We start from the raw sequence: 23,232 nt of genomic DNA on the forward strand, positions 1-23,232 counted from the left end.
GGCGCCCCAGCCTGCCCTCCCCCCCCGAGGCTTGGGAAGACTTGTCAGAAAAGGGACATTGAAGCTGAGCCCTTCCTGATGAGTGGAGTCAACAGGCTGGGGGAGGAGAGTGTTCCTGGCAGAGGACACAGCTCAGCCAAGGCCCCAAGGAGAGAGACAGCAGAGCGCACAGAAGGCCCGGGCAGGCTCCTCTGCCTGGAGCCCGGAGAGAGCAGAAGGTCAGCGGGGCCAGATGGGGAAGGGCTTACAAAGAGACAGGCTAAGGGGTCTGGACTACATTCTGAGAACACTGGGGAGCCCTTGAGGAGTTTTAAGCAGGGGGGTGCCACAGACAGATTTCATCTGAGAAAGCAATCGCTCTGGCTGAAGTTGGGCGGGTGGGGGGTGGCAGGAGAGGCGGGGAGGTGGAAGTCAGTGGCGGCCCGAAGGAAAGGAAGCTGCCGAGATGGTGAGAAGAGGCCACCGGGAAAAGTTCCTCAGAGCCCGTAGAATTGGGACGGGGGATGGAAGGGGCTGATACTGGCCTAGGGTCCCTGGGGGTAGCGGAGCTGAGAGCTTATAGCCATCATACCACAGATTTGCGCCCCCTCCCCCAGCACACTGTGGAGAAACCCTCTCTGCTCTCCTTCAGCCTAACCTCCAACCCTCCTTCTCTAACTCCCCCACAAGGGCAAAACTGCTCATCAGCTTCGCATCTGTAATGTGGCCCTCAGAGGGCTGTGTGAGGCCCTTGCCAACTCCTCCACACTCACTGCCTTGCTCCAGCCACCCTCATCCCCTTCCGTGTTCCCCTACACCAGCCCTCTTACTGATCTTCAAGCTTCACTGCTCCCTTTGGCCACAGGGCCTTTGCACATGCTGTCCTTTCTGTTTGGAACACTTGCTCCTTCTTTCCCAAGTGCTTCCTTGGGGAAGCTCTCACCATACTCTAGACCCAAATCAGGTTTCTTGATTCCACATCCAGAGTACATCATGCTCCACTCTTTCTCTTCAGAGCTTTTTGCAATCAGGGTCCATTTGAGTGATTATTTGATTACTGTAAATGCCAGGAATCCAGAGACAGGGTCTGGTTTTGCTCACCTTCTAATCTTTGGCACTGGCCTGGCATAGAGCTGGCACCCAACAAAAATTTGTGGAGTAAATGAGTGAATGTGCTCGAAAACAGCACTGTCCAATAGAAATATTGGATATACCTGATTTTTAATTTTCTAGTAGCCACATTACAAGAGTAAAAAGGAGCAGGTGAGAGGAACTTCATATTTTATTTAGCCCAATATAGCCAAAGGATTATTTCAACATATAATCAATACTTTTAAATTATTAATGGAATACGTTAATTTTTTTTTCCTACTAGGTTTTCAAAATTCAGTGTGTATTTTATAGTTACAGCGCATTTCAGTCTGGACTAGCTCTGTTCCACGTGCTTATAGCTGCGTGTGGCTGGTGGTCCCCACACTGGGCAGCCAACTCTAGGGAGTCATACCTCCCAGACGAGGGACTCATTTGGAGCCCCCAGCAGGCTCAGAGGACCAAGAGAGCCTGCCTTGCTTCTTCCCATGTCATCAGGCCCCTGAGACCTATAGTTCTCCCCTCCCACCCCCACCCCCATCTCCATGGCCTCTCTCTTCTCTGCTCAGGCTGGGAAACCTCCCTTTATCTCTTTCATTCTCTAAGCTAGATGATGGGACCCTTCATCTTTGCCCGCCCATCAGGGCCCCTTGTCTACCCCTAGTGCTTCCCTCCCCTCTTTCACCCAGTTCAGTGAAGCTGAGATGAGATTGGAAGCCTGTGAAAGCCCTCTTCATCCAGTGAGGAGGGGTGTGGCAGGGCCACTGAGCCTGGAGGCCAGTGCTCCAGGGGGCTGGGCCAGAGCTGGGGTCAGGAGAAGATATTTCCCATGATGCTCCAGGCTGGGGGGGGGGTCTGCTGACCATAAGCCTGGGGGAGGCAGCTCTTCCAATAATGCAAAGCAGATTCCTCCCCCAGCTTTGTGGCAGCCGATGGGCAGAAGACCAGGGGACAAACTGAGCCCCCAGGCTTCTCGGTGCAGGAGAGCAGAGGCAAAGGGGGCACTTTCGGCCTCCTGCCCCCTCTTTTCTGACTGCCCCCAACACCCTGCCCTCATGCTGGCCTCCCAGCTAGGCCAGGCTCCCTACAGCAATCTGCCTGCTCTGGGCCCTGCCCCAGGCTCCAGAGCCTTCTCCAGCTGCAGCAAAGTCCCCCACTTCTCAGCACATGGCCCTGATGGTCTCTGGGGTAACGCCCTCATGCATACGGGGACCCAGTATTCTTCCCAAGAGAGATGCTGAGAGGGAGGCCCTCTTCATCCCCACGTGCAGGGGATTCCTCCCAGGCCCCACTGAAAGTTAGGGCTCTGCACAGTGGTCCCCATTTCCACACCCCAATTCTACCTGCTCAGTTCCCCAACCATGTCGGAAGATGCCAGGAGCATTTTCCTGGGGCTCTGTCAGGGAAGAAGACTCAGGAACATTCCAGTTCTCACCCTCCATCTCCCCAGGGCCCTGCGTCCAACCCTCTTCCCACAGCATCCGGGCACTTCCCAATTCCCGTGTTTCCCTCCTGGCAATCCCCGATCCGGCTGTTTCCAGCAACATTCCCAAAGGGCTCCTGGGAAAGGTAAGACTGGGTCTCCTCCCTGCTCTGAGGCTGTCTTTGGAAAAGTCTGGGAATCCTTCCGTCCCCCTCCCGTATTCGAGTGACTCATTGAATCTGGTGGTCCTTGGGCGGCATCCAGTGGGAGCCCAGCATCCCCCTGAGAAGCCCTCAACGCTCTCCAGCCGGGGTTTTGGGGCTCAGCGTCCACATTCCAGGGGCCCAGCCCTATCCCCGGGGCCTACAGCTTCAATCAGCAGTCCAGATGGTTCTCATTCTACTCCTACGGGCCTTGGGATGCCAGCAGTCAGGGCCGGAGGTGCGGGCCAGGGGCATGGAGCAGCCCCGCTTCCGTTGGTCAACGTTGGAGCCCACGGAGGCCACACGGTCGCGACCTTCTGGAAGATGGTGCCGACAGCCGGGAAGCCAGCCACCTGGGAGCTCCCCTCTCCTCACCCTGCGTACCAGTTCAGATTCTTGCTGCAAGAGGGAGAAAACCCAACTCAGGGTGGTTTAAGGCAATGTACTGTCCATCGGAAGGAAAGGTCCAGGGTAGGGCCGGCTTTAGGCCCAGCGTGATTCAGAGGCTCCGACAACATCCCAGGACCTCGTTTCTCCCTCTCCCTTCTCTTGCTTTCATTTCCTTCCCTGGACGATTCCTTTGTGGTGCTAAGATGGTTGCACAGCTTCGGGTCGAAGCCTGGGAGAATGAGAACGCCTCAGTTCTAGAATCCCGCGGAAAGTCTCCGGGCATCCTTGGTTCCGACTGGCCCATCCTCGTGGCGGTGGAATGGTGATCACCGATTGACTAAGGTGGAGGTCACACTCCACCCCCTGAGGCAGGAGTGTCACCCCTCTTAAAGCATGGGGACTGGGGGGGCCAGATTGAGGTACAGTTACCAAAAGGGGGGCCCCCAAAGGACAAATATAGCCCCCATTCTAGCTCAGCATTTGAGTTCCTTCCTCTTCTCCAGGCAACCGGAACGAGACTCCACGCCCAGAGCCAAGCGCCTCTTTCTAGTAAGAATCGCCATGAAACAACAGGGGTGTCGAGGTCAAGTGCAACCAAGTGGCACTGGGGTTCCGAAGGTGGAGAAAGTCCTCATGGCTGCAGGGACCTGAGGAAGAACCTGGAGGGGAGGCTTTGACCTGAGCCTTGATGATGGGCAGGATTTGGGTTGTAGGGGGTGGAAAAAAGGTGGGGAGAGAAAACAGAAAACCAAGGCAAAAGAATGGGGAGCAGGGAGGACTTAACTCTGACCGGCATAAATGATAATGGGAACAAGGTGAAGGTCAGGCCAGAGCTAGTGGGGGCCCCAGTGCCAGCCTGAGGAATTTGGACTGAACGGGCAGCTACTGAGGTTATTTAAGCAGGAAGGAGAGGCAGGAAGCCCAGCTGGGAGGCTGGTGCTTCAGGCAGGAGAACCAGTAGTGGGGAAGAAAAGAGGGGAGCAACTCAGGAAATACTAAGAAGGGAGAATGACCTCGCACTGGCACAGGATCAGATGGGAAACAGCACGGTGGAGCGGAGTCTCTGTGACTCCCTGTCTCCAGCTTTGGCAGCCGAGGGCACGAGGGTGCTGTTCATCGAGTGGGCAGCCCCAGGGGGAGCAGGCTTTCCTGGAAGATCTTGCATTCCCCGTTAAGTGTGAGAAGCCTGGGGGCCATTCAGGGGAGAAAGGCAGGAGGCATTTGGTTATACATGTCAGGAGCAGGCAAATTCCACGGCTGCAGTGGAATGTTTTAATCATCTGCCAGCCACTGGGTGAGGTCCCCGCTGGACAGAGGGAGAGAGAGCCCTGGGACAGGCCCGCTCAGGTGTCCAAGAAGAAGGAGACAGAAATGATCGAGAAGGGCCAGTGAGTGAGTGCCTGGACCTTGCAGCATCAAGGAAGCCTAAGAAAGGAGCAAGTTACCAGGAGGAGGAACAGGTGATTCCCAATGCCAGTGCTATGGGGACACCTGGGTGCAGAGGGAACTGGGATGAGCCACTGGATTGGAGAAGGGGGTGCAGGAGACAGATGGCAGTTGTCGGAGGAGAAGGCGGCAGGGGAGACAGTGGAGCCCCTATAGAACTCTCCTGGAAGCTTTGCTGAGAGGGGAAAGAGGGTTTGCCCGGAGGAGGGACTTCACTGTGGGGAGGAGGAGGAAGGAGGAGATCTCCATGGTCAAGGAGGGCTGATCTTGAGCCGTCCCTCTCCTCTTGGACTCCAAAGCCCCGCTCCATCAGCCCAGCCCCTCTGTGTGATGTTCCACAGCCTCCAGGGGCCAGGCCAGCAAAGGGGAGTGTGCTTTGGTCCTCAGGGCCCTACCCCTCTTGTCACCCCAACCGTCTCGCCCTCTATCCCCCACCCATTCCTTGGTTCCCCCTCACATCCATCTCCCTGCCCCCGGGGCAGGATTACTTGGCAAGAGCCAGTGCCTGTTCTCAAGGAGCTCAAAGTTCAGTTAAAAGGAAGAAGGAAATCGTCTGAAAATCTCACTGGGATCGGATTCTGCCAGGAGAACCACAACCCAGATCCCCTGTCAAAATGCCACCTCTTTGGAGTCTTAACTAAGCAGCCACTGGGCTCTGCGAGCGAGTGCCGCGCGCCAGCCCTTCCAGGGGGATGCCCAGCTGAAAGCCAGCGCAGGAGTGGAAAGGCCGCCAGTATGACATTAGATTCATGCAGAAGCCACCTGGCCGGCTCTGGGCACCAAGGCCCGCCCCTTCCTGGGGTCACACATGGGCTGGGCACGTGCCCAGAGAGTGCCACATGCCTGTCAGGCTGAGGCCTGCCTCGCGCCTCTCCAGGGAAGCTGCCAGAAGCCCCGGAGCAAGGCAAACCAGAACAGTGACTCAGGCGAGGGGCAGGCCTGGGGTGGGAGGCTGCCGTCCAGGCCAGATCGGGGCATCCCCTCCCCCTGCCCCCCAGCACCAGGTGCAGGCTAGTCAAGGGACAGGAGAGGGAGCATGGGTGCCAGGGGTGGGGGCTTGGCTCCCCCACCTGGGAGCGCACTGCCCTTAATAGGAGGGAAGTCGGCTTGGCAGACTGGCATAGAGGCTGTCTCAGGCTGACCCACTCTCAGAGTTGGTACCTCAATGCCAGGCAGCCCTCCGTCAACAAAGAATCTCCATCGAAGAAGGGCTGGCGGAAAGGGCTGGTCTGGGGAGGCAGGGAGCCCAGAGCGGGGACTGGAATTCAGACAGAAGGATGGAGGGTGAAAATAAGCTGGCCCCGTTCGAATATTTCCAAAGGCTCATTCCCCTTCCAGAAGCCGCTACCCCCTCCCACGGAGTGGCAGGGACAGCTGGAAGCCACCAGGGGAAGAAGAAAGGAGATCCCAGTTCAGAGCCTGGTGTCTTAACCTTGATACTGCCACCAACACCCCCTCCCCTCGGCTCCCAGCCCCCCCCCCAGGCTGCAGGAGGCTGGCGCCACTGGGAGCTTGGCCCAGAGCCACATAGGCCAGCCCTGGTGGAGGGGGCAAATGGGCACGGCCAACCTCTAACCCTGTGCATGGTCCCCTCTGCGCATCGCCACCTGCCCACCTCTCTGCCGGTCACTCAGCCGGCCCAGGAGACTCCTCGGGGCTTTGAGACCTCAATCTGGGATTCAGATAAGTCTGTCCTTTCAAGACATCCCACCCCTCCCGACCCTGGGCTCTGCTGGAAGCCACTGGGCAGCCCCTCACGGACTGTCCCTGGGCCCCTAAAATGAAGGCCTTGCTGCTGAGCATCTGGGCTCCATCAGCCACGGAAGCAAGTGGAAAGAAAGTGCGTTCTAGAGTCATACAGTCCTGGGTTCAAACCACAGCCTTGCCACGTGCTGGCTCTGGGATCTTGGGGCCCGCGGTACGCATCCTGGCTGGGCCTTTGTTTCTCAGCCGTAAGATGGAAATAGACGGCATCCACCTGGGAGAGTTGCTGCGAAGCTTGAAGTTAACACGTGGGAGGCTCGAGCTGGCACAGTGCTGGGGCGCCGCGGCTAGCTGAGTCATCATCACCCCCCTGGCACCGGAGGTCCCAGAGGAGCCCCACCCTGCCCTCCCAGCCTGTCTCCCACTGTGCAGCCTGACAGGTGACTTGTGTTCCCTGAGGACAGGCCACACTCCCCTCGTGAGGCCTTTATTGTGCACCTGCCGCCTGTGGGGCCCTCTCCCCAGCCCTTTCCAGCTCCTCCAGGAAGCCCTCCAGGACCTCCCTCTCCCATTGCCTCCAGGATCTCCTCAGCGCTTTGCATAGAAAGGACCTTACTCCATTTGGGGGTCCTTGCTTGGTATCTTTTATTAGATTTATATCTTTATAGCTTTAAAAAAATCTTTTATTAAATTCTAAGCTGATTCCTCTCTGCAACCCTTCCCATCCTCACTGTGTTCCCCTTCCCCCAGCACCTGGGGGCCCACGAGGTGCCCCAAAGCCCAAAGCCCAGGGATGCCCATTACCTTCCTCTTCCCTGGAGCGAGCCCAGCCCATCTCCCTTCGACCTGCCTGGACCCACTTCCATACGGAGACCTCACACCACCCAGTGAGGACGCTGCTGTTCAAGGGGAACCCGAATGGTACTTGGATAGAGAGAGAAAGAGAGAGCCGAAAGAGAAGCACATTAACACAGGCCAGCCCTGTGATTTAATCCAGCTTGACACGGTTTGGCAAAAGCCATTCACGATCGTCCCTCTGGCTCCAGCCAGGCCGGCAGCTCTCGCCTTCCCCCATTCTTGGCTGACAATGCGGAGAAGGAGAAGCCACCCACAGACACCCGTTTGCAAGATGGATGGAGCCTGGGCCTCCGGGCTGGAGCTGGAGGAAGGCTGTGGGTGGGGGGAAGTAAAGTGGGGGGCAGTTCGCAGTTTGGCTGACACAGCAGTGGAGACTAATGCATCAGACACCTGTCTGCTTTCCGGGCTGCTCTCCCCCACCAAGCCCCCCACACAACCCCTTGTAGACTTTTGCTAAGGTCCCTTCATTTCACCTGAACCGTAAGCTCTGTGGGAACAAGGGACAGGTTCCTGCTGATGAATCCCCCCCACCTCGTGCTGTGCCTGATGAACAGCTATTTGCACAACCACCCCACCGTGCCGAGGAGCAAATTGAGGCTCAAAGAGTATAGTGACTCTCCCAAGGTCACACCGTGGGTGGATGGCAGAGATGGGAACCCATTTGAGACTTTGGCCTTGAAATACCCTGGACCCTTGTCACTGTCCCCTGGGGGCAGGGGTCTCAAGGGCAAGGAATGTGGGCAAACAAACTCCCAAAGCTTAACAAGTTCTGGAGGATTCCAGGGCAGAAGGCAGACTCCTTTGGCCTGCCCCCAACCTCACCTCATGCACCCCAGTTCTCCCAAACTGACCTCCTAGCTTAGAAGGCCCCGAGCAAGGTCACTTGCCACGGACCAGAGGAGGTTCTGTCGGTTTTATAGCAACCCCCCACCCCCAGCTTCCCACCTTCCCATGCTGCCCTGGTTCTGTGGGGAGGACCCAGGACCCCTGCAGCCAGTGAGGCCCGTGGAAGGCTGTGCAAGGGTCTGGTCCCAGTCTGTCTCGCACTCTGAACCGTCCCTGTGTCAACAGCAAAGCTCTGATCTCTCCTTTTTCCCTTAGATCTAACCTCAGCGTCTTCGGCTCTTCGGAGCAGATTTTTAAAACGTGTCAAGCAACTGCAAAGAAGCCCCCAGACTGATGGGAAAGGCATGATTCTTGTCTCTGATCCGCTGCCAGTCTGATGGTAGAAACAGGTCCCCCACGGAGGACAGCACGGAGAGGAAGAGTGGTGGGCATTCGCACAGGGGATGGGGGAGGCAGAGGGAAGGCCACGTGGATGGACTGGTCAGCAGCGAAGAAGGGTTGGGTTGGGGGGGGGAGTGTTTTTGGCTGGAGGAAAGGCCTGAGGGAGAAAGGGAGGCTTGCGTGGGTGGGGGATAGAGGCCATCTGCCAGGACCAGCAGAGGGAGCTGAGGTGGGGGGGCGGGCAGGACCCCGGCCCTGGGGGCCCAGATCCTGGACTGGGCTCCCGCTGAGAAACCTAAGCCTGGGGGCCCTCCCCCTTCCCAAGGCTCCGGTGCTAAAAAGCCCACGACATTTACGACTTCAGGAGGGTAAAGAGCCTGAGAAACGAATCGCAGACCATATGGATTTGTTTCCTGGGTTTTAAAAAAATCCCTCTAATTAGGCCGGGAAAAGCCATTGGCCTCTGTCTCGGGGCCCCTGGATTCAATTACGGCCCAGTTTCCCCCACTCGCGCCAGGACCCTCCCCACCTCCTCCACGTGCGGGGTCAGGGCTGGGTGCGCTGAGCAGAGTGGCCAGGGGGAAATGGGGGGACACAAGGTTTATATTCATTTCTGATGATTCCATATAAAGTCCCAGCCCAGCACCCCTCAAGTATCCTCACCCCACCCTAGCGCCCTCATCCCCCCCAACCCCCTCATCTGCTAGGCTCTGGGAAGGCCAAGGTCTTGGGACAGGACCTCCTTGGACCCCCTTCCTTTCTGCCAGGAAAACTTCTTGACTTCAGAAGAAAGAGGAGCCTTTGAGCAAGTTCAGGGCTGTAATTATGGGTGTTTTCCAAAAAAAAAAAAAAATGTTTTAAGAGTTGGTATAATACCTTCTCCACAATAAATTGAAATAAGCCCTGAAAAAGTCCCTTACTCCTCTGCCTGTGCTCTGGATTCTCTCCGAGTCTGTCCCCTTAGTCTATAAACACTCTCCCACTTCCCTCATCCTATAAACACTTTCTCTGAGCCCTGCCATCCTCTGGCCTCTGTCCTCTCACCTTCCCCATCAAACTCCAGATTCTGGGATAAAGAGGTTTACTCCGTGCTCCCTCCCACTCTCAACCAACCACACCCTGCCCTTCTCCCACCGCAGCTGCCCCCCTCCTTGTGGGGGTTCAGTGGGGCCTCTGGAGACTCACCCTCCCAGCATCTAAGGGCCTCACCTTTGCTGGACCGCTGTCCTCCCTGTGCTGCCAGGACACAGTTACCTGTCCTCGAGGCCAGAGCTTCGGGGTCCCCTTCTGGGCCTTCCCCTCTCTCTAGGCCATGCGGTCTTCCTAGCTCATGGGATCTACTGCCATGGTGACCCTCATGTCTATTACCTCAGCACCCCTTCCTGGGCCCGATTTCTGGGTTACCTATAAATGCCAACATTTCAAACTCCACACGCTCAAAATGCAACAAGAATTCATTCTTTATCTGCACCGCCCCTCTAAACCCAAAACAACAATAACAAAATTTCCGCCCTCAGTGCTCTGTTTCTTTGTGTGTAATTGACACTTGAGTTTTTTTAGAGCAGTTTCGGGTTCACAGCAACATTGGGTGGAAATACCAAGAGTTCCCACATATTCTCTGTCCTCACAACACACGTCTGTCCCCATTATTTGCATCCCACCCCACACATGCGTTACAGTGGATAAGCCTGCACTGACACGTCATGTCACCCAGAGTCCATATCTACACTAGAGCTCACGTTCCATGTTGTACATTCTATGGGTTTGGACAAATGTATAATGACGTGGATCCGCCACTGTAAGTATCAGGCAACTGCCAAATCATCTTCCAAAGTGCCCGTACCATGTTTGCATTCCCACCAGCAATGAATGAGAGTCCCTGTTGCTCCGCGTCCTCACCAGCAGCTGGCGTACCCGTGGTTTGGATTTGGGCCGATCTAATAGGTGGGGAGTGCTGTCTCACTATTGCTTTGATTTGCACTTTCCTAATGACATATGATGTGGAACATCTTTTCGTATGCTTCCTTGCCACCTGGAAAGCTTCTTGGGTGAGGTGTCTGTTCAGGTCTTTTGCCCATTTTAAATCGGGTGGTTCATTTTCTTAGTGTGGACTTTTAAGAGCTCTTCGTATATTTGGGGTAACAGTTCTTTATCACGTGTGTCTTTTGCAAGTATTTTCTCCCAGTCTGTGGCTCATCTTCCCGTTTTCTTGACATTGCTTTTCACAGAGGAGAAGTTTTAAATTTAAAGATTATTTATTTATTTATTTATTTATTTATTTATTTATTTGAGAGAGAGTGAAAGCATGCACAAAGGGAGTGGCAGAGGGAGAGGGAGAAGCAGACTCCCCCTGAGCAGGAAACCCGACACGGGGCTCGATCCCAGGACCCTGAGATCAAGACCTGAGCTGAAGGCAGATGCTTAACTGACTGAGCCACCCAGGTGCCCCCAGAAGTTTTAAATTTTAATCAAATCCAGCTCATCAATGATTTCTTGCTTGGGCTGTGCTTTTGGTGTTGTATCTAAAAAGTCATCAGCCTGGCTGGCTCCGTTGGGGGAGCTATGCAACTCGATCTCTGGGTTGTAGGTTTGAGCCCAAGATGTGGCGCAGAGATTACTTAAAAAGAAAACTTTAAAAAACTTTTTTAAAAATAAAAATTCATGGGGCGCCTGAGTGGCGCAGTCATTAAGCGTCTGCCTTCGGCTCAGGGAGTGGTCCTGGCGTTCTGGGATCGAGCCCCACATCGGGCTCCTCCACTGGGAGCCTGCTTCTTCCTCTCCCACTCCCCCTGCTTGTGTTCCCTCTCTCACTGGCTGTCTCTCTCTGTCAAATAAATAAATAAAATCTTAAAAAAAAAAAATAAAAATTCATCACCATACTCGAGGCCAACTAGCTTTTCTCCTATGCTATCTTCTAGGAGTTTCATAGTTCCACATTTAACATTTAGGTCTATGATCCATTTGTACTTAATTTTTGTGAATAACTTAAAGTCTTGCCTAGATTCATGTTTTTGCATATGGATGCCTATGTTGTTCCAGCACCATTTGTTGAAAAGACTGTCTTTCCTCCATTGTATTGCCTTTGCTCCTTTGTCAAAGATCAGTTGACTGTATTTATATAATTCTGTTTGGGGGCTCTCTATTCTTTTCCTTGATTTATTTCTCTATTTCTTTGCCAATACCACATTGCTTTGATTACACATAGCTTTATAGTGAAGTTTGGAAGTCAAGTATTATTAGTCTTCTGACTTTGCTTTTCTCTTTTTTTTTAAGATTTTATTTATTTATTCAACAGAGATAGAGACAGCCAGCGAGAGAGGGAACACAAGCAGGGGGAGTGGGAGAGGAAGAAGCAGGCTTATGAGCGGAAGAGCCTGATGTGGGGCTCGATCCCATAACGCCGGGATCACGCCCTGAGCCGAAGGCAGACGCTCAACTGCCGTGCCACCCAGGTGCCCCTGCTTTTCTCTTTTAATACCAACCTGGCTACTCTGGGTCTTTTGCCTTTCCACATTAAACTTCAGAATCTTGTTGTTGATATCCAAAAAATAACTTGCTGGTATTTTGATTAGGATTATGTTGAATCTGTAGATCAGTTGGGAAGAATTGAGATCTTGACAAAACGGAGCTTTTTAATCCATGAACATGGAATGTCTCTCCATTTATTTAGTTCTTCTTTGATACCTTTCATCAGAGTTTTGTAGATTTCCTCATATAGATCTTACACATGTGTTGTTAGATTTATATCTAAGTATTTCCTTTTGGGGGGTGCTAACGTAAATGATGATGTGTTTTTAATTTAATCCATCGCTGGTATATAGGAAAGTGATTGTCTGTTGTACATTACCCTTTATTCTGCAATTCTTTATTAGTGTCGGGAGTTTTATCGTCAATTCTTTCAGATTTTCTATATAGATGATCATGTCATCGATGAACAAAGTTTGATTTCTTCCTTCTCAATGCCTTTTATTTCCTTCTCGTCTTACTGAAGTAGCTAGGAACTCCAGGACAACGTTGAAACACAATGATGAGAGAAGCATCCTTGCCTTGTTTCTGATCTTAATGGGAAGCTTCCAGTTTCTCACTGTTACGTATAATGTTAGCTATAGGTTTTTGCAGATGTCTTTCTCCAGTGGAGGAAGTGCCCCTTTATTCCTAATTTACTGAGAGTTGGGTTTTTTTTTTTTAATCACGAATGGGTGTTGAAGTTTGTCAAATGCTTTTTCTGTAACTATCAATATGAAAATGTAACTTCTCTTGAGCCTATTGATGTGATGGATTACATTAATTGATCTTCAAATACTAAGTCAGCTTGCATATCTGAGATAAATCCTACTTGGTCACGGTGTATAATTCTCTATACCTTGCTGGATTTGATTTGCTAATATTTTCTGAGGATTTTCACAGTTGTGTTCATAAGAGATATTGGTCTGTGTTTTCTTGTCTTGTAATGTCTTTGTCTGGCTTTCATATTTGGGTAATGCCGGTCTCATGGAGTTAGTTTGAAAGTATTCCCCCATCTTCTGTCTTCAGGAAGAGATTGTAGAGAAATGGTAAAACTTCTTCCTTAAAGGTTAAAATGCACCAGAGTGGCCCATCTGGGCCTAGTGGCTTCTGTTTTGAAAGGTTATTGTTGATTCAATCTCTTTAATAGAGATAGGCCCATTCAACTAGTCTGTTAGTGCTTGGTTCTTAATTGATGACACATCTACCCATGCAGGCTTAGGGTCTGGTTATCAGTGACTCCACCTCACCCTAATTTCTAACTGCAAAACTAAGTAGCAACTACCTCAGTTCAGGTTTCCCCCTTCCCCCTCCAGAGTAACCAAGCATTTGGAAGTCAGGTTCTAGGAGACTAGAAGGGATATTCTGACACTACTATTTACAGGAGGCATGACCTTCAATAAGACACCGAACCTCTCTGATCTCAGTTTCTTCATCCATAAAATGTTGAGAGCTGGTTGTCACAGTCCTACTGGATCAAAACATACCATGTGGCTCTGCAGTGAGTGATATTTACATGGTCAGATGCTGTTTTTGTTGTTGTTGTTTTTAGACAAGGATCAACTTTCAGACAAATCACAGAGGTCTTGTCTATGGCTACAGCCTAGAAGGTAAATGTTAATGACTTAATGTCAAAGGAAAGCTCATAGTGGCTGGGAGGTGGAAGGGAGAGAAGATAGGTAGGGACCAATGTGGAGAATCAAGAGATACCATCTATCGTGGGCTGAACAAGCCATGGAGGTCCTGATGTGTGATGTTTGATGTTGCACAGGTGAGGCGTGAAGGGTCTGAGAACAGTGGAGCGCGACAACATTTGGGAGGGCAAGAGGGACTGGGAGGTTGAGAGCCAAATTCTCATCAGTCCTAAGAGGAAATCAATCAATAATGTCTAAAGTTGACAGGTCAAGGAAGAGAACTAAAATGTTTTTAAATAACAGTATAAAAATTAGAGATAAGAGGACAATCACCGCCGTACATCAAAATTAAAATGATTCAAAAGTGTCCCTGGGGAGCAGGACCCCAGATGGGACAGGGAGAAGTTGTTTTCCACTTTAATCTCTCCTGTGCTCTTTAATTTTTCAACCGTATGCATATTTTAATTAGTGAAAATAAAAATGCTTAAGTTATCTTAATTAAAAATTTTGACTGAAGGATATTTTTAGTTTTCCTTTAAGATTGTTCTGTTTGTTTATTGAGGTATAACTGACCTATAAGAAGCTGCACATATTTGAAGTGTATTATTGAATAGTTTTGATATATGTGTACAACTGTGAGACTCTCACCACAATCAGGATAGGGCATAGGTCCATCACCCCTAAGAGTTTCCTCCTGCCTTTTGTAATCCCTCCTTCCCCCGACCCAGTGCAACGACTGATCTGCTTTCTGTTACTAAGGTTAGTTTCTGTTTTCTAGAGTTTAACGTAAATGGAATCATCTAGCATCTAGCATGCACCTTTTTCGGGGGGGGGGGAGCAGTCTGGCATCTTTCAATTAGTGTAATTATGTTGAGATTCATCCTTGTTTCCGGAATCAATAGTTTATTCCTTTTTACTGCAGAATCATATTCCATCACATGGATGTACCACAGTTTTTCTATCCTCGTTGGTGATCGGAACATTTGTGTTGCGTCTCGATTTTGGCTATTACAAGTAAAGCTGCTATGAGCCTTCATGTGTGAGTTTTTGTATGGATATCTATGTTGCCTTTTCTCTTAGATAAACACTGAAGGGTGGAAGGGCTGGATCATATGGCAGGTATATATTTAACTTTTAAGAAACTGTTGGGGTCCCTGGGCGGCTCAGTTGGTTGAGCGACCGACTCTTGGTTTCCGCTCAGGTCATGATCTCATGGGTTGTGGAATGAAGCCTCCCACTGGGCTTCGGGCTCAGCAGGGAGTCCGCCTGAAGATTCTCTCCCTCTGCCCCTCCCCCCACTCATGGGCATGCACTCTCTCTCTAAAATAAATAAATAAATCTTAAAAAAAAAAAAAGAAACTGTCAAACTGCTTTCCGAAGTAGTCGTAGCATTTCGCATTCCCACTAACGGTGGATGAGAGTCCCGCTTCCTCTGTGTCCATGTTGATACTATGGTCAGTTTCATTTTTTAAATCATAGCTGTTAACAGGTGCGTAGTGGTATGTCACTGTAGTTTTAATTTGCTTTTCCCTAATGACTAATAGTGTCAAACCCTTTTCATGTACTTATTTGCCATCCATCTATCTTCTATATCAAAATGTCTCTTTAAGTCTTTTGCCCACTTTTTATTGGGTTGTATATTTTCTTACTGGTGAGTTTTGAGAGCTCTTTATATGTTTCTTAATATAAGTCCTTTATGAGATATTTGTTATATAACTATTTTTCGTGTCTTTTTAAAAAATAAACCTTTTATTTGAGAACACTGTTACATTTACAAAAAAAAAAGTGCAGAGATTTCCCATATATCACATGCCCAGTTTTCCCTATTATTAAATCTTACATCCATATGGTACATTTGTTACAATTCATAAACCAGTATTGATACATTAATATTAATGAAGGCCCATATGTTATTCAGATCTCCTTAGTTTTTGCCTGACGTCCTTTTTCTTTTTTTAAAAAAGATTTTATTTATTTATTTGAGAGAGAGAGACAGAGAGCACATGAGCAGGGAGAGGGGCAGAGGGAGAAGGAGAGAGAGAATCTCAAGCAGACTCCATGTTGAGCACGTAGCCCTACATGGGGCTTGATCTCATGACATTGAGACCATGACCTGAGCCAAAATCAAGAGTCAGATGCGTAACTGACTGAGCCACCCAGGCACCTCCTAACGTCCTTTTTCTATTCCAAGTTCCCATACAGGATGCCTCATAGCAGTCATGTTCTCCTTAGGCTGTAGCAATGTCTCAGACTTTCCTTGTGCTGATGACCTTGTCCTTTTTTAGGAGTCCTGGTCAAGTATTTTGTAGACTGTCCCTCCACTGGGATTTCTCTGATGTTTTTCTTGTGATTGGACTGGGGTTATGGGTTTGAGGGAAGAAGTGCCATTTTTACCGTATCATATCAAGGGTACATACGAATAACATTGATTATCACTGTTTCTGTTAACCTTGTTCACCCAGCTGAGATAATGTTTGTCAGGTGTTTCCGCTGTAAAATTACTCCTTCTCCCAACCCCCACTTTCCATACTTGGACTCCTAGGAAAGAGCCCACACTTCAAGAATGGGACCTTGAGTGGGACATATATATAAATTATCTGGACTTCTTCTGCATGGGAGATTTGTCTCTTTTCCCCCATTTATTTACATACTCAATAATTTACTGATATCAGCATGGACTCATGGATATTTATTTTATGCTTTGAGTTATAATTCAACTTTATACTTGTTTTTTTGCTCAAATTATTTCAGCTTTGGCCATTGTGAGCTCTTTAATTTAGGTCCTATTTTCCTTGACATATTGCGATTGAGAGTTTTTGTTTGTTTTGCTTTGTTTTGTTTTTTAAAGATTTTATTTATTTATGTGACAGAGAGACAGCCAGTGAGAGAGGGAACACAGTAGGGGAGTGGGAGACGAAGAAGCAGGCTCCCAGCGGAGGAGCCCGATGTGGGACTCGATCCCGGAACGCCAGGATCACACCCTGAGCCGAAGGCAGACGCTTAACAACTGAGCCACACAGGTGCCCCTGTTTTGCTTTGTTTTGTTTGAGCACTTTCTTACCTCTGGCACTACAAGATTCTCCAGGCTCATCTCGTGTATTTCCTGCCCAGGTCCTACTTTTTTTTTGTTTTTCTTCTGAGAACCCCTGGTTATTTTGTTGGAGAATGGTATTAGAAATTAAGATCTGGAGACGTTCGCAAATGTCTTATCAGACAAAGGGCTGGTATGCAGAATCTATAAAGAACTAATCAAACTCAACACCCCAAAAAACCAAAAAGTCCAGCCGAGAAATGGGCAGAGGACATGAATAGATATTTCTCCAAAGAAGACACACAAATGGCCAACAGACGCATGAAAAAATGCTCAACATCCCTCGGCGTCGGGTAAATACAAATCAAAACCACAGTGAGATACCACCTCACACCAGTCAGAATGGCTAAAGTTAACAAGTCAGGAAATGACAGATGTTGGCGAGGATGCAGAGAAAGAGGAACCCTCTTCCACTGTTGGTGGGAATGCAAACTGTTGGAGCCAATCTGGAAAACAGTATGGAGGTTCCTTAAAAAGTTAAAAATAGAGCTGCCCTATGACCGAACAATTATACTACTCGGTGTTTACCCAAAGGATACAAACATAGTGATGCGAAGGGGCAACTGCACCCCAATGTTCATAGCAGCAATGTCCACAATAGCCAAACTGTGGAAAGAGCCCAGATGTCCATCGACAGATAAATGGATGAAGAAGATGTGGTGTGTGTGTACACACACACACACACACCCAGATGTCCATCGACAGATAAATGGATGAAGAAGATGTGGTGTGTGTGTACACACACACACACACACACACACACACACACACACAGGAATATTACTCAGCCATCAAAAAGAGTGAAATCTTGCCATTTATAATGACGTGGATGGAACTAGAGGGTATTATGCTAAGCAAAATAAGTCACTCAGAGAAAGACAAATACCATATGATTTCACTCCTATGTGGAATTTAAGAAACAAAACAGATGAATGGAGGGAAAGGGAAGGAAAAATCAAATAAGATGAAAACAGAGAAACAAACTATAAGAGACTCGTAACTATAGGAAACAAACTGAGTGTTGCTGGAGGGGAGGGGGGTGAACAGATGGGGTCACTGGGTGATGAACATTAAGGAGGGCACTTGATATAATGAGCACTGGGTGTTATATGCAACTGATGAATCACTAAATTCTACCTCTGAAACTAATAATACATGGTATGTTAAGAAAGAAAAGAAATTAAGATCTGAGCACTAAGTGTGCTCATTTCTAATCTGGTGTGGTTACTTCAAGGGGCTTTCAGTTGACGGAGCAGCAAAATATATGTACCCCTAACCCTGTAGGTAGATATGTCTGTAAATACTCCTACAGGTAACCATCTGTATCTATGTTAAGCTAAACAGATGGTAATGTCTCCACCTCTAATCCATAAATCGCTCTATCATTCTAACCCTCACTCCTTGCTTACCTACAACACTACACGGGGAGAAACCTGGCCTTTGCAGTCTGCCACTCCTTTCCCTTGAGTTCGATTCCAGGATACATCTATACCAATACCATAATTGTTAACCTGTACCTCTGTGGGAAAGAACTGTCGACTAGAGTGCAATGCTAATGCTGGTGACTTTAGTCTCACAGACGCTACTCATTTCCAAAGTGACTTAGAACAGCACCTTCTCTCCCCATCTTCATGATGCTGTTTCCTACGTTTGTAATAGACGTTTTGCCACATTCTGCATTCTGTCCTGAGATCTCCCAACCTCCTAAATGATTTTTAAAATTCGCATACGTGGCTCTTCACTCTTCGTAAAGTTCTATGGGTTTGACAATTGCACAGTGGCATGTGTCCACCATGACAGTTGTCCTAGTTTCATCACCGTAAAACAAAATCCTCTGTGCTTCAGCCATTCCACTCTTCCTTCTTTCCCCTCACACTCCTTGCAAACATTGGTATTTTCACACCACCTTAATTTTGCCTTTTCCAGAATCATATAACCGGGATCATATGTAGCCTTTCTAGACTGGTCTCTGGCTTAGAAATACACATTTAAAATTCATCCATATCTTTTCTTTTAGCGCTGAATAATGTTCCTCTGGATAGATCTATATACAGCTTGTTTATCCATTCATTCTTCGAAAACATCGTGATCGTTTCCAGTTTCGGGCAATTGTAAAGCTGCTACAACATGTGTGTGGCCATAAAGTTTTCAAGTCAGTTGGGTAAATGCTTCAGAATGTGATTGCTGGATCATATATTTAGCTTTGTAGGAAACGGCCAAACTGTCTTCCAAAGAGGCTGTACCGCTTTGCATTCCCACCAGCAGTGGGTGAGAGTTCCTCTTGCTCCCATCCTTGCCAGCAATTGGTGGTGTCTGTTTTTACAATTGGAGCCATTCTAATAGGTGTCTTGTTTTTGTTTTAACTTGCAATTCCCTAATGACATATGATGTTGAGTATCTTTTCCTATGTTTGCTTGCCATCTGCATATTTTCTTTGGGGGAGGTGTCTGCCCAGAGTTTTTGCCCATTTTTTAATTGGTTTGTTTTCTTGTTGAGTTTTAAGGCTTCTTTGTATATTTTGGATACAAGTCATTTTTCAGAAACATGTTCTGCAAATATTTTTTTCCCAGTCTGTGGCCTGTCTTCTCATTCTCCTCACGGTGTCTTCGAAAAGAAGATTTTTATTTTGATGAAGTCCAAGTTAGCAACTTGCTTTTTCACGGATCCTGGTTTTGGGGTCATAGCTAAGAAATCTTTTTTTTTTTTAAGATTTTATTTATTTATTTGACAGAGATAGAGACAGCCAGCGAGAGAGGGGAACACAGGCAGGGGGAGTGGGAGAGGAAGAAGCAGGCTCCCAGTGGAGGAGCCCGATGTGGGGCTCGATCCCAGAACGCCAGGATCACGCCCTGAGCCGAAGGCAGATGCTTTTTTTTTTTTTTTTTAATTCTTTTTTTTTTTTTTAAAGATTTTATTTATTTATGTGACAGAGAGACAGCCAGCGAGAGAGGGAACACAGCAGGGGGAGTGGGAGAGGAAGAAGCAGGCTCACAGCGGAAGAGCCTGATGTGGGACTCGATCCCGGATCGCCAGGATCACGCCCTGAGCCGAAGGCAGATGCTTAACGACTGAGCCACCCAGGCGCCCCTGTACTCACATTCTTTTTTTTTTTTTTAAGATTTTATTTATTTATTTGACAGAGAGAGACAGCCAGCGAGAGAGGGAACACAAGCAGGGGGAGTGGGAGAGGAAGAAGCAGGCTCATAGCAGAGGAGCCTGACATGGTGCTCGATCCCATAACGCCAGGATCACGCCCTGAGCCGAAGGCAGATGCTTAATGACTGCACCACCCAGGCGCCCCAATAGCTAAGAAATCTTTGCCTAACCCAAAGTTATAAAATAAACAATATTTTATTAATATTGATCATTAATATTTTATTAATAAAATTAAAAACACTTTCTCTTATGTTTTCTCCTAGAAGTTGTATAATTTTAAGTTTTACCTTTAGGTAAAACTTAAGGTCTATGACAAATTTTGAGTTTGTTTTTGTGTATGAGGTGATATGTGGGTCAGTTTTTTGTCTTTCGCTTTTTGGGTTTTTGCGTGTGGATAGCCACTTGTTCTAGCGCCATTTGTTGAAAAGACTGTCCTTTCTCCACCGAACTGCCCTGGTACCTTTGCCAAGAATCAGTGGCCCATACACGCATGGGTTATTTCTGGACTCTATTCTGTTCCACTGGTCTATTTGTCTGTGTTTACACCAATACCATATTGTTTTGATTATTATAGCTCTACAATGAGACCTGAAATCAGGTAATGTTAGCTCTCCAACTTTTTCCTTCTTTTTTCTTTTTTTAAAGTTTTCATTTACTTATTTAAGTCATCTCTACATCCAACTTGGGGCTCGAACCCATGACCCCGAGATCCAGTTGCACACTCCACCGACTGAGCCAGCCAGGCACCCCCATTCTTCTTTTTCAAAAGCAGATCCAGAGCAGTGCTTGGTCTGGGGCTAATTACTCCCCATTCCTGAGGAGTCTCCCCAACACTGTGTGGGGGTGTGAGCTTTTCCAGTGCGAAGAGACTATTGCCAGGGGGCACCGTTGTTTCCTCCTTTCAGGGGAGAGATCATCTTCCCCAGCCTTGGGTCATTTCCTCACCCATGTGCGTTGATCAGTGCTCAGCCTAGCACTCAAGGGGTCCCCTCTGCAGATCTGGGGGTGCCCTCTGTGCAGACCTCTCCTCCTGGGTATCTTTCCTGCCAACTCTAGATGCCGTGTGCCTTGGTCTCCCCCCCTTCCAGGTATCAATTCTACCCCTCCCCTCTGGGACCCCCCAACCCCCCTGCCTGGGCCCTGCCTCGGTCTCCCCCCCCCCCCCCCGGGGCCGCAGCCTGGAAACCCTCTCCGGGCAGGAAGCTGGGAGATTGGAGGGCCCAGCTTGTTGTTTCCTTGTTTCCTATCCCTTGGGGATTACTGTCCTTCATTGCCTGACCTTGTTTCACACATTCTGTCTGTCTGGTTGTTTTGGTTGTATTGGGAGGGCAGGCAAACACAATCCCTGTTACTCTGTCCTGGGCAGAAGCTAAGGGATTGTAAGGTCTCTCCCAGCTTGAAATCTTGCAGTTAATTAAGACTTGGCTGATCTCCCTGTGCCGCACAGGTCTCCTTGGTAAGTCTAAGGAGATCCTGCCAGGGCGCAGAAGGGGGAGATGGAGTGGGCAGGGTGAACTGTGCAGGGAGTGGAGGGGAGGGGTGGGCCGGGGGCTATGGGTAGGGTGTCTGGGGAGATGGGCGAATAGAAGTAGGAGAGCAGCCTCCTGGAGGAGCAGAAAGGGAGGGCAGAACCAAGTTTTCCTGGGTCCAGAGGTGCTGCTTTCCTCCAGGAGGCTGAGCAGAGCCACTATGGTGTGAGAGGCTCTGGCCTGGAGATCTCACAGAAGTCCAGAGCTCCCACCCAGTGCCCCGCGTGGTGCTGAGGACAGTTGGCGGGGGGGGGGGGGGACGGGCAGGGGGCAGCTCCCGGTAAATGCTTTATTGCCCCCTGAAGATCCTGAGGGTGGGGGAGTGGTGTGACCGTATCATGTCAGCCTGGCAACTTGCTGAATGTGCACCCCCTGGAAGTTCGGGTTCAGTGGAGCTGGGCCTCTGAGCCCCAGGTGATTCTGCTGCAGCACGTGGTCTGGGATTCCATCTTGAGAAGCACTGTTCCAGCCAATGGGCATCTGTCACCCAAAAGGTTGCTGGGAAAGTGGCAGGCTGGATAGTCTCAGAGCTCTGGGAGTCTCCCAGTCAGGAGCCGGACTCCGGGGAGAGCACTGGCTCATGGGGAGGCGAGGAGCCCAGGCAGGCAGAGGTAAGTCTGCAGGGGAGGCTGTCGGCACCCTTTCAAGTCCCTTGTGTCCCGGGCTCCCTCCCATCCCAGATCTTATCTCTGGGTGCCTGTCCCTGGACGGAGCTTTCTCCAGGACACCTCAGGATCCCTGGGGGAGGAAAGGGGGGCAGATCAAAGGGCAGGCACCCTGACAAGGGAATCTGAGATGCCTTTTTTGTCTGCATCCGGAGAGGCCCTGCCTGACACAGGATGGATGGGAGCCCTGGGCCAGGGGCTGGGGAAGGGGGTGTGTGAGTGGAGAAACCCAATCCTGGGGTATTCACTGTGGACAAAAGGAAGGGTTTGGAGAGGGGGTCAGGCTCCTCTCACCAGCTGCTCTGGTTGGAGGCTTCCGGCAAGGTCTTGGGACATCTGGGTCAGGTTCTCTTCAGGGGCAGAGAAGACCCAACGGGGGTGGCATTTGCACCCCTATTGGTTGGGAACCCAGGTTACTCACAACCAGGAGGAGGCCTAGGAGCAGAGCTGGGGAGGGGGTGATGCAGTAGGAAATAGACCCCTCCCAGATTCTCCAATCCCAGACACCCCTGACATCCTTGTCCCTCCTGGGAGAGCAGACCAGCCACTTGGGTGAAACACTATCCCTAGGCTCTGGGCTCCCCCACATCTGGAGCCCCAGCTGCCGACCCACCATGGAGGCTGTGAACTCTTCCCCTGAAGCCTGCCGGGTCCCAACAACAGGAGAAGAGCCGAGGGGGGCAGCAGCTGTCTGTGCGGGGCTGTCTGGGCCATAGGCAGGCGCCGGGGCTCTCAAGGGGGGCCGGAAGGGGGAGGATCCGTGTTTCACCTGCCTCTATGGTAATTTGGGGGCTTACAGTTGGTGTTCGGGTTGGCAGTGTGTTTGGGATACAGTTAGCCTTATCTCAACTTTGGTCTGAATTCAAGGAAACCCAGAGACGAGGACCCCCAAACCATGTACCCCTCAAGTCCCCCACTGAGTCCTATTGGACTCCACATAAGCTCACTGGGCCACACCCCAATACTGGCAGGCCAGGCTGGAGGTGGAGATGGGTGGGGGCTGGGGCAGGGCACAGGGTTCCCTCATACCCCATGACCCCTACCCCCACCCCCAGCACCCTTCCCTGAAGTCGGTTGTTCTCAAGCCCCCCGGATCGGTTGCTGAGTAACGAAGTCCCACAAATTTAGCAGCTTACAAAACAACACACACTTATTATGTCATGGAGACCTGGGTCACTTCAGGGTCTCCCAGGGCTGCAGTCAAGGTGCTGGCCAAACGGTACTCCTTCCTGAGTTCGGGTCCTCTTCTGAGCTCCCTCATTTCTTGGAAGAATTCAGTCCTGGGGCTACAGGATCGGCTGCCTTCCGGAGGCTGCCCCCAGCTCCTTGCCACG

This window comes from Ursus americanus, chromosome 23 (genome assembly GCF_024610735.1).
Source record: "Ursus americanus isolate L20-20 chromosome 23, mUrsAme1.1.p, whole genome shotgun sequence".
NCBI lineage: Eukaryota > Metazoa > Chordata > Mammalia > Carnivora > Ursidae > Ursus > Ursus americanus.